This window comes from Callorhinus ursinus, unplaced genomic scaffold (assembly GCF_003265705.2).
Source record: "Callorhinus ursinus isolate GAN/ISIS: 27379988/994484 unplaced genomic scaffold, GSC_fseal_2.0 scaffold7, whole genome shotgun sequence".
NCBI lineage: Eukaryota > Metazoa > Chordata > Mammalia > Carnivora > Otariidae > Callorhinus > Callorhinus ursinus.
In genome coordinates this window covers 19,037,187-19,048,045 of record NW_027397069.1, presented here as the reverse complement: position 1 = coordinate 19,048,045, position 10,859 = coordinate 19,037,187, and the positions used below count along the sequence as shown (strand labels likewise).

The 10,859-nt window shown below is 33.5% G+C and overlaps 1 pseudogene; it reads left to right on the top strand.

Moving 5' to 3' along the window:
• Window positions 1-7,244: 7,244 nt before the first annotated feature.
• LOC112826911 (very-long-chain 3-oxoacyl-CoA reductase pseudogene) lies at window positions 7,245-9,219 on the top strand (annotated as a pseudogene).
• The last annotated feature ends 1,640 nt before the right edge of the window (window positions 9,220-10,859 follow it).

Below are 10,859 nucleotides of genomic sequence, written 5' to 3'. Positions count from 1 at the left end.
AATTTGCATAAATTCAAGCATATAACTACTATTTCAACAACCCTAAATCAGTTAGTTGAAAACAAAATTTTAGTAAAAAATGCACAGTTTTTATCTGTCTTTATATGAGAGATACCATCTGGGATATTGCCATAGTATGGATAATGGTTCACATTTTCAGTTTTCATCCAGATGTTGGCAATGGTAAATGCATAGCCTTTGGGTGTATAGCAAATCATAGTTATTAGAAATAGTGTTAGCCTTGTTAAACTTTGCTGAACAAATTTACTCACCTTTGTTCACTTACCTAGTATTTTAGAATTTGTAAAATTATACACAAATTATTTTAAGGAAAACTATACACCAAACTTAAGTTCATATCCTGCATAGCACATTAGATTTTTTACAGTTTTCAGTTCCTACCAATAGAGACCAACACTCTGAAGTTGTAGTTTTATGGTGAATTCCTCATTCTCAATTAATTTTCAGCGTGACAAACTGAGACATAGCTAGTCAGATCCCACTGGGCTCATTATTCATTTTGTTCAGCATCCCTGCAGTGCTGATCTGATAAAGATCACACTGGCTTTAAATAAAATTCCACAAAAGGCTAAATAAAGTGAAAGAATATAAAGAAAAGATCCTTGCACATTCTATGTACGGTGCTCAAAGGAGAAGAATCCCTTTTATTCTACTAAATTATTGTTTTTATTCCAATATCTTAAATAAAAATATCTTTTCCCAGGCTTAAATTTGATAGTTGAATTTCCAAAGTTGCAACTGCCCCAATTGTATGTAGTTTAACATCTCATTTGGTGTGCCTGGGTGGGGGGGATTTGTACAAATAGATTAAAAAATTTTTTTAATTGATCTTAAAAGATTAACTATTATGGCATAATTTTAGAATATTAGAAAAGGCTTTAAAAATGAACCTACCCAATCCCTACATTTAGAAGAGGACTGTGATACCCATATTTTATTTTATTTTCTTAAAGATTTATTTATTTGAAAGAGAGAGAGAATGAGAGAGAGAGAGAGAGCACATGAGATGGGGGAGGGTCAGAGGGAGAAGCAGACTCCCCGCTGAGCAGGGAGCCCAATGCGGGACTCGATCCTGAGACTCCAGGATCATGACCTGAGCTGAAGGCAGTCGCTTAACCAACTGAGCCACCCAGGCGCCCCTGTGATACCCATATTTTAAATAGCTTACTTTTTTAATGGGAAATTTTTCACTAGATATTTCTTCTCTCCAGACAATTATCAAAATCAATGCAATAATGCAACATTTTTAGGGGGGAGGGGCAGAGGGAGAGGGAGAAAGAATATTAAGCAGGCTCCATGCCCAGCTCAGAGCTCTAAGTGGCTAATCTCAGGACCCTGAAGTCATGATGACCTGAGCCAAAATCAAGAGGTAAATGCTTAACCCACTTAGCCACCAGGTGCCCCAGTGCAATTTTTATCAAAACTACTACTGACACTTCCATTTTATTCTGTGCTCACCACAAGTGTCGCTACCATCAGATATCATACAACATTATTACAATAACATTAACTGTATTCCCTTTGCTGTGTCTTTTGTCCCTGTGACTTACTCATTCTATAACTGTACCTCCCACTCCCCTTCACCTATCATGCCCATACCCCGCCCACTGCCCTCTGGCAACCATCAGTTTGTTTTAAGCATTTATGTCAGACTCTGCTAAAAATCTAGCCTATTTAGAGTAAGTGACTTAAGGTATGGCTGAAGGCTTATTTGTTAAGCCAAAATGTATGCTAATTTATGAGCTCTCAGAATAATCAATTTCCCACCCCAAAATATATTCCTTTTACTGAAAACATCACCTTACCCAAAACAAACAAGCAAAAACCTGCCTTTTAATGTAGACAGATTTTTAAGTGTTCCACCAAAACATCAAATGGCCTATACAGCTATTGAGACATGAAAAGAAATCACTGATTCCACAATTAAAAGAAAACTACAAAAGTGAAAATAATAATTGCAACTGAAAAAGAAATTGGCATGCCCTCTAAATTTTAACACTAAATATAGATTTAGTATCAGTAAATATTATATGGATAATGTAGTATGGAACAGTCCCCTTAAATAGCTGATGGGAAAAATATTAACCTTTATCAGCTATTTACAAATCAGTGTGAATTAGTCTATCAATATCTATTAATGCTAAATAAAAGAGTTTATAACTAAGAAAGAAATGGATCTGCATTAAGGACACTAATACCTCAGATGAAGAAAGGGTCAAATAATGACAAAACTGAAAAGGAAGCAGGGATGAGAAAAAAAAATCACAACTTCGCTGAAGTCTAGAGCCAAATGTTATGACCATGCATCCTTTCAAATATTAATTATATTAAACCTATGAAAGGTGTGTCTTTTCTAAAAAGTTAACAAGGAAGGGGTAGTTAATTGTACTTTTCAAATGTTCTAAAATAAAATTTGGAGATGAAAAATGCCTTAATAACATAGAAATATTTTGTTATCGTTTTTTAAAGATTTTATTTATTTATTTGAGAGAGAGAGAGAGAATGAGAGATAGAGAGCACGAGAGGGAAGAGGGTCAGAGGGAGAAGCAGACTCCCCACTGAGCGGGGAGCCCGATGCGGGACTCGATCCCGGGACTCCAGGATCATGACCTAAGCTGAAGGCAGTCGCTTAACCAACTGAGCCACCCAGGCGCCCAAAACATTTTGTTATTTTATATCTTGCCATTAGCCAGCTGACTTAGATCCTAGGCTTAGATAATGTTAACAGAACAAATAATATCTTACAAAATGGAAGTGATGAAAAGATTATGAAAAATTTCAAAACAATCCAGGTAATCTCATAAGAAAGAAAATGCTATATGGAATAAATGTATACTTTCTTGTATACTAAACACTGGTGTTCTTCAAGAAGGAAAAATGGGGTCCTATTAGAACAAATAGCTCTATGGTGTTAGAAGTCTTTCTTATTAAACTATTTAAAGAACTCCAAAGTAAACTATTTAAAGAATTCCACAAACATGATATACACTTGAAATGACTTGCTATTAAATTACTTAATGAAGAGGTTATTTTAATAGTTTATTTTGTAATCAGATGTGTGAGCAAACTAAATTATTGTAATGGTTATTTGAAGTCACTACTTTGTGTGATGGTTGTTGTGTACAAATACGTAACCAAAAGAATGAGACCATTTTTTTTCTATTTCTCTCCTATTTATCTTTGACCAAAATAATTATGAAGAAGTTAATTTAGTGAATCATGAAATATTATATATACTGATGCCTCAAATATTTTTTAAAAATATGATATTTACCATGGAAAAAATGTTGAAATGACTTAAATAATACCCATGATTTTTTTTTTTTTGCCTTATTTGTGTCTGTTTATAATCTTCTACTACCATGGACCTACTTCTCAGTCTTAAATCTTTTATTTTAATGGGTCAGAATTTTTAAAAAAATACAAAGGTATAGAAAGGAGAAGGTATTGGAGAACTTCTTGGAACAGGTGGTCCTTGGAAGACCCAGTGTGAATAAGAAATGGAAGCAGATTTTATGGAAAAAAAATGTTTAAAATAAAGTGATTGCAAATAGAAAAATAAATGTCTTTTCTCAGGGGGACTCTCTCTGCCTATATTCCTTGGATGGTTTCTGAGAAAGGAGCTGAAAATATCGCATACTCCTCCAACAGTGTTGCATTTACTAATAAGTAGAAGGGCTAACTGTAATTTACTAGCCATGAAACAGAAAGTTTTCCTAAATATTTATAAAGACCTAGTGAAGACAATGAAGTAAAAAAAAGTTTCATAGTAAAATATCATTGAGGAATAAGGAAAATAAAATATCAGTGATTCCAAATATAGTGAATTTGTTTTGCATATTGAAAAAATTCAGACTCTACAAGCAGAAGAACCTCTTTATATATGATTTGGATAATAAAATTATTATATAGAGAGGTTGAGTACATTGTCCAAGATTATACAAATAAGAGATTGCTAAAACAGGATTTGAACCCAGGAAGTTCATGTTCACAATACAAACTCAATAATTTTGTATTGCTTCAATAATCAGACCCATTATTATAATTACTACACTTCCAAAAAATGAATGTGGAAAAATAAAATTATCAGACCATGGAACTGATGCACTGACTGCAGAAATTAGATAAGAAAGAAATATTGAATATTTTTTCTTTTATGAAGTATTAAGATAGAATTATCTCTATTCTTCAACTCTAAATTGAACAAAAACATGCTGTAATGCTAGGTCATATCATCTTAGGGACATTACTAGAATTCCATCTCTCTCTTCCTCTAAGTTCTCCATTCTTTCATTTAAAAATGCACATAATAAAATATTGAACACCCAAAAAGAAAACTCAGTAATGGTTTTATCAAATAGTTTTCCAGTGATATCTAATAAGTTCCTTCTTTGCCAAATGTAACTAGGTCAAGTTTGGATATGTGATCTACCTTAGCATTAGAAATGAAGATTATCAACTACTAAAATCAGGTCAGTGTGCGTTCCTAAGCAAGATTGACAGAAGCTAAAATAGTTGCAAAGATCAAGAGATTAAAGATTTAGAATTTAGTTTTTCTATGGAAATGGAGGCATACATTGCAACTATAACTTCTCTGTATTGTTAGACATAATTTTCACATCATAAATCAGTTTGGCAACATTTTTCTTTTAATATTATTTGAGGAAGTCTCAGATCTTCAGCTATATGTGCTGAAGGAGATTAAATAATAAACACAGTAAATGCCTTGCTTACATACTAGCTGTCAATAAGAAAGTAACTCATTGGATCAGGAAAGAAATCACTTATTTCAAAAAGGAAAAATATTTGTAAAGAAATATTATTTAGTGTATTTACAATAACTGAAGAATATATTTTACTATAGGAAGCTTTAATATGTCATTTTTGAACTACCAAAACACTATTCTAAAGAAACCAACTTTATTCAGATGTTGTAAGTGTTAATCCTTATCCTTGCCTAATACTTTAAGCAAGGAAAGCTAATCTGGATTTATGTCATCTGAATAATGCCCTATATCCAAACAGGATGTAATCTCTCATTTCTTCTCCTTGAAATCTCTATTTCTTCTTCCCTTTGCTCCCAGCTGTCTTCTCTTGCCTTTCCATAAATTCCATTCACTGCAATTAAATAAGCAGAAAATCAGGGAACGAGAGTAAATAACTAACACACAACAAATTAAATCACAGTGATTTCATCACTGAACATTTATCAGAAAGGCACTCCCTTGGATTTTTAAATACTCATTTCTGAATTTTGTTTAAGAAACTTCTGAAACATAATGCAGGAAATACTTTTTTTCTTTTAAGCATGACATAAAAACTCAAAAACATAATTGTCTTGAATAATATTAAGCAATACTAAGTTCTTTAGTCACTATTTTGCATAAATTCTGAATTATACATTTTCACCGGGTTTAGCTATTTAACCAGGGGTGGGGAGTTATGTGCTTTTTGAGAACTTGTTATTTAACATTATTAATTTGGCTTAAACTGAATAGAACCATAAAGAGACATCACAGTATGTTCCTTTAAGACTGCTTCTTATTAAGCTTTCCCATATTTTCAGATCCTTATTTAATGCCTGAGAAGGGAGCACTTTCTACTTTCTCATAAACAGTATGCAATTCTTTCATCAGATTTCTGACATTTGAAAATTTATCAGCTTAACACTACAAGTCACTCTTTTTTCTCACCTTCCTATAAACTCTAGTATAGAATAAAACAAATTTAGAACATTTCAAAAATGTGTATGAGGCATTCTTAAATACATATGATGGAAGTAATAATGTTACATAAGTGTTCAAATGTGATACTGGTATCTTAAGAAGGTTTTTCTTTCAATGCCATTTTATTAATTAAAATGTGTATATTTGCTTATTTTCTGAAAATACATTGATACATACATTATAAGATATAGTAAATCCAGAATTTTATAAAATTATGGCATCTAAATTTGGTAGATACAATAAAGTTTTTGTTGATATCATGAGACCAATAATACTACTTTATGATCAACGCTCCTATGCTATTTTCTCAAAAGATTCCATAAAAGGGTTGGTGTCTGGGTCACAGACTTCACTGGCCTATTACAAAATGTGCTATCAATTTAGATAAAGTCAAAGAGGTCTGTGTTCTATGTGGTTAGTATGAATTATAATTCCTTTCTTTTGAATAAATATGTCTTATTTTGAATATTCTATATATCCTAATTTTCTGGGTCTGGAAAGAGTATATCACATTTGAAAATTATATAAACTCAGAATTTTTTCCTATAAGAATTGTCATCTAGTACTCATGCAATGGAAAAAGATCTCCGTGATTTCATCACATAATTATTGTAATCTATATTTTTTTATGGAGAGGAACTGTTAAAAGTCGTGGTCTAGGAGTTTCCATTATGTGTGAGAGCTGCTCATAATAAGACCTTAAGTATTAGACGCTACCAATGCAGTGAAGGGAAGCAATTAAATTAAAATAAAGCAGAACAAAATAAAGTTTCTAGCAAATTGCTTTAACCAACATATATTAAACACATCGAGTAGTAACTCATCAAGATGTATACATTAAATATATGTAATTTTTTTGTATATCAGTTATACCTCAAGATAAAAAATAAAATCTAAAATCTATATTGCAATTAAATATTTTTTAAAACATTGAATAATGAGTAAATCATCCTTTTGTGTATTTTGTTTCAGTGAAGCTTATATGCCCCACTTTAGCCAATTAAATTTGAGAGATGTTTGTTCTTAGTTTCTGAGAATGATTTCCCTCAGTCTCAAGGGCAAAGGACCGTAAACATAGATCCATCTGCCTCCAGGGTTGAACAGTGAAGCTCATACCTTAATAGATATTATAAACATTGACTTATAAACATGAAATTACTGCATTATAATACTAAACTCAATGAAGGGCAAAGAAAAGAAATCTAAAGAATCTCATTTCCTGATAAAATCAACAACATTCTTAATCTTACGGGTGTGTGTGTGTGTGTGTGTGTGTGTGTGTGTTTAGAGAGAGTGTTAAAAATTCTTTTTCCAGGAGTTTTCATTGTCTATGGAATACATTAGCAATTCACATTCTCATTAGCAATTCAGGTATTAGAAACCACAGATGAAGCTGAGTATGGTCGAACTCAGGGGCATAATTAAACAAAACAAAACAAAATAAAAAATATATTTTTAGGCGCGGGCGGGGTTTAGGCCAAAAGAGTCGCAGGGGCAGCGCCTGTTAGTGTCGTCCTCACCGTCACGGCGGGCGCCTCTTCCCGGATTCATTCATTCGTTTTTCCATTCACGAAGGTAGTAAGGCCCTAGTTGAAAGCCATGGAGAGCGCTCTTCCTGCCGCCGGCTTCTTGTACTGGGTGGGCGCAGGCAAGGCGGCCTACGTGGCCCTGCGCATCTCGTACTCGCTCTTCTCGGCCCTTCGGGTCTGGGGTTTGAGTCACGAGGTAGGGGTCGGACCCAGGCTCGGAGAATGGGCAGTTGTCACAGGTGGTACTGATGGAATTGGAAAATCATATGCAGAAGAGTTAGCGAAACATGGAATGAAGGTTGTCCTTATCAGCAGATCACAGGATCAACTGAATCAAGTTTCCAGTGAAATAGAGAAAAATTCAAAGTGGAAACAAGGACCATTGCTGTTGACTTTGCATCAGAAGATATTTATGATAAAATTAAAACAAGCTTGGCAGGTCTTAAATTGGTGTTTTAGTGAACAATGTGGGAATGTCATATGAGTATCCTGAATACTTTTTGGACGTTCCTGACTTGGACAACACCATCAAGAATCTGATAAATATCAATGTTCTTTCTGTTTGTAAGATGACACGATTGTTGCTGCCCGGTATGGTGGAAAGATCTAAAGGGGCAATTCTGAACATTTCCTCTGCCAGTGGCGTAGCCCCAGTTCCACTGTTGGCCATCTACTCTGCAACCAAGGCTTTTGTGGATTTCTTCTCTCAGTGCCTCCATGAGGAATATAAGAGCAAGTGCATCTTTGTGCAGAGTGTCCTGCCGTACTACGTAGCTACAAAGCTGTCGAAAATCTGAAAACCAACTCTGGATAAGCTGTCTGCAGAGACGTACGTGAAGTCTGCAATGAGAATGGTGGGCTTGCAGTCCCCAACCACCGGATACCCGGTCCATTTTCTTATGGACTTAATACTTTCAATTATGTCTACCTGGCTGTATTTTAAAATGACCATGAATTTTGGCAAGTCTACGCGGGCTCGCTATATGAAGAAAGCCAAGAAGAACTAAGCATTGGTAACTGCACTGAGTAGCTTGGCCAGGTGTGCCGGCCTACACGTGTTTACGGCAAGGCACCCACCTCTCTCCAAAGTCTGCGGTTGTCATTTTATCAGTTACTAATAAGGCTAAATGTTGTCATAATTGGGACGAAAGCAAAGTTGCCTTTAGGAGTTCTGGCCATATATTTTGAATACTGCCAGGAGTTATTTTGAAGTTTAATATAAATGTCCCTGTCAAATGGACATAGAACTAATGCTAGCAAGAACAGTGTAATCGGAAGGAACATGATTTTGGCAAATCACAGAATGATTGAGTCAGACATAATGCTTCAGTGGTTTCATTTGGCCCCAAAATGCCAATGATAATGGTTCTTGTATTTTCTCTGAATTATGCTTTAAAAAGTAATGGCCAGCTACTCTTTTTGTTTGTTATTAACACTTCGAGGGAGTGGAGATTAATTGATTCACTAATGGGAGGACACACTGTATTATGCATCGCTATGAGGTTTTCTAAAAGTATGTCCCAGTTTGTACATTTATGTGGAAATTTTGTTCTCAAAGGTAGCTGATGGCATAAAAATAATACACGAAATATGGAGTTACTTTTGACACATGAAGCCCACTAATACATGCTTTCCTCTAACACATATTTATTCTATTTCAATGCGTGTAAATACTGAAAGCTATATGGTATGATTTATAAAGGTAAATGGACCAAAAAATACATTGAGATGAGCAGCCACCTACAGTGCCACTAAACCCCTGACCCAGGAGAGTGGCCTGCTTGAACCCCAGCCTCCTTTGTTTCTGCACTACATCAATCCTGTTCACATATGTGACTGCAGGCTTTTCCTAAAACAGTAATGATAATGGAGAAGTGATAAATCGATACCCTGTAGATAACAATCTGACTAGTTTTAATAAAAAATGATTTAACCACAAAAAATATATATTTTTAAAATCCAGCTGTATATGATTAATTTTCCTATGGTATAATGTCTGTATTGTTTCATAGGAAAAATCAAAAAAAAATCCTCTAAAGTTTTCACACAGTGATCAGAGGAACCAAAAATTACTAGTGGCTTTAATAATAATAAAGAGAAGGAATTATCAAATGTGACATGTACAATGCTGTCTTAATTTTACTTATAATTGTTTTATCAGTTAATGTATTATGAACTTATGCTTTTAAAGAATTGACTATTAAAAGTCTCTAAAGGAAAGATCTTATAAAAAATATTTACAACCAGTTTAGAAAATATTTTGTCATTTTCTTGTAAATTATATGAAGATATTATTTAAACTTTAAGCTTTTTTCCAGGTCTGGTATAGCAAGTAGTTTAAGGAAGATATTAAAGACAGGAAAGTTGGCACATGTACAGGAAACAATAATGTATTAAACACAAACACATAAATTGATTTAAAGTGCAATTGGAAAATACAAATACAGGGATAAATTTGGATACCTACAATTCTTATAACTTGGAAGGTGAATGTCGTCCAAATTTGTAGATGAATTACAGGGTTCAGAAGGGTCACATAATCTGGTTTAAAATGGGACATACCACTAGTGGAAAAAAAAATATTGACTGGAAATAGATTCAATTAGATGGACGTGTGAGTGGTGAAAAGACAATATCCTGTGAGTACCAATTAACCAAATATCCAAACACTACTGATATTGTGATATTCTTTTGAAATAATAATCCTTAATCTTTTAAACCTCAGGCCTATGTAGAAGTGGCTTAAGTTGTGTTTTTAGAGACTACCCTCAATAAAATACACACACACACACACACACACACACAATCCTTTTAGATCAATCTCATTGTTTTGAATAGTCCAAAACACTTGAGATAACTTAGGTTAAAAGTGGCAAACTCAACAATAGAAAAATTTTAAAAATGCATCATTAAATAACACAAAATTGTAAATTAACACATTTTATAATTTCCAATTATGATATATTAATTTGCAATTAATATTTGGAATTTTACATTGATATTAAGCCAATGTTTGCCTAAACTCATGGTTTGCAAATATAAACCATGCGCTCAACTGAAAAAGAAATTACGAAGTGAGGACTGAGTATGTCTTTACTTTAAGCAACAATATCATTAATGATTAACAGAAATGGAAGACTTTAAAAATACATGAATCAATCTCCACTATTTTTGATGGAAAGCAGTGTGTATGTCTGTCTTCCCTCAGAATGGATTTTTCTTCTGATATTACCTATAGAAGTAATGTTTGTCACATAAAATTTCATCAGAAAAATTTGGCAAATATAGACAAGGGAAGTCATGTTCTTCCATTTTCTGTCACATGTTCAACAACCTGATCTATCACAGACTATAGGTTCCACAAAATTTCCTTTTCTGGATCTATAACTGCTTTTTACTATTATGATAGTTTTGCTGGTGCTATTTCTAAAACTATCCATAAGTTTAGTTATATCTCACATAGTTTACAGCTTCCTAATTAATATGCTTATGCAGTTTTGTTAAAGGTTTGTGCATTCCCATTCATATGATTTGGTATTATTTTCAGTATATATGTATTTCATAATATATATATATTATTTAT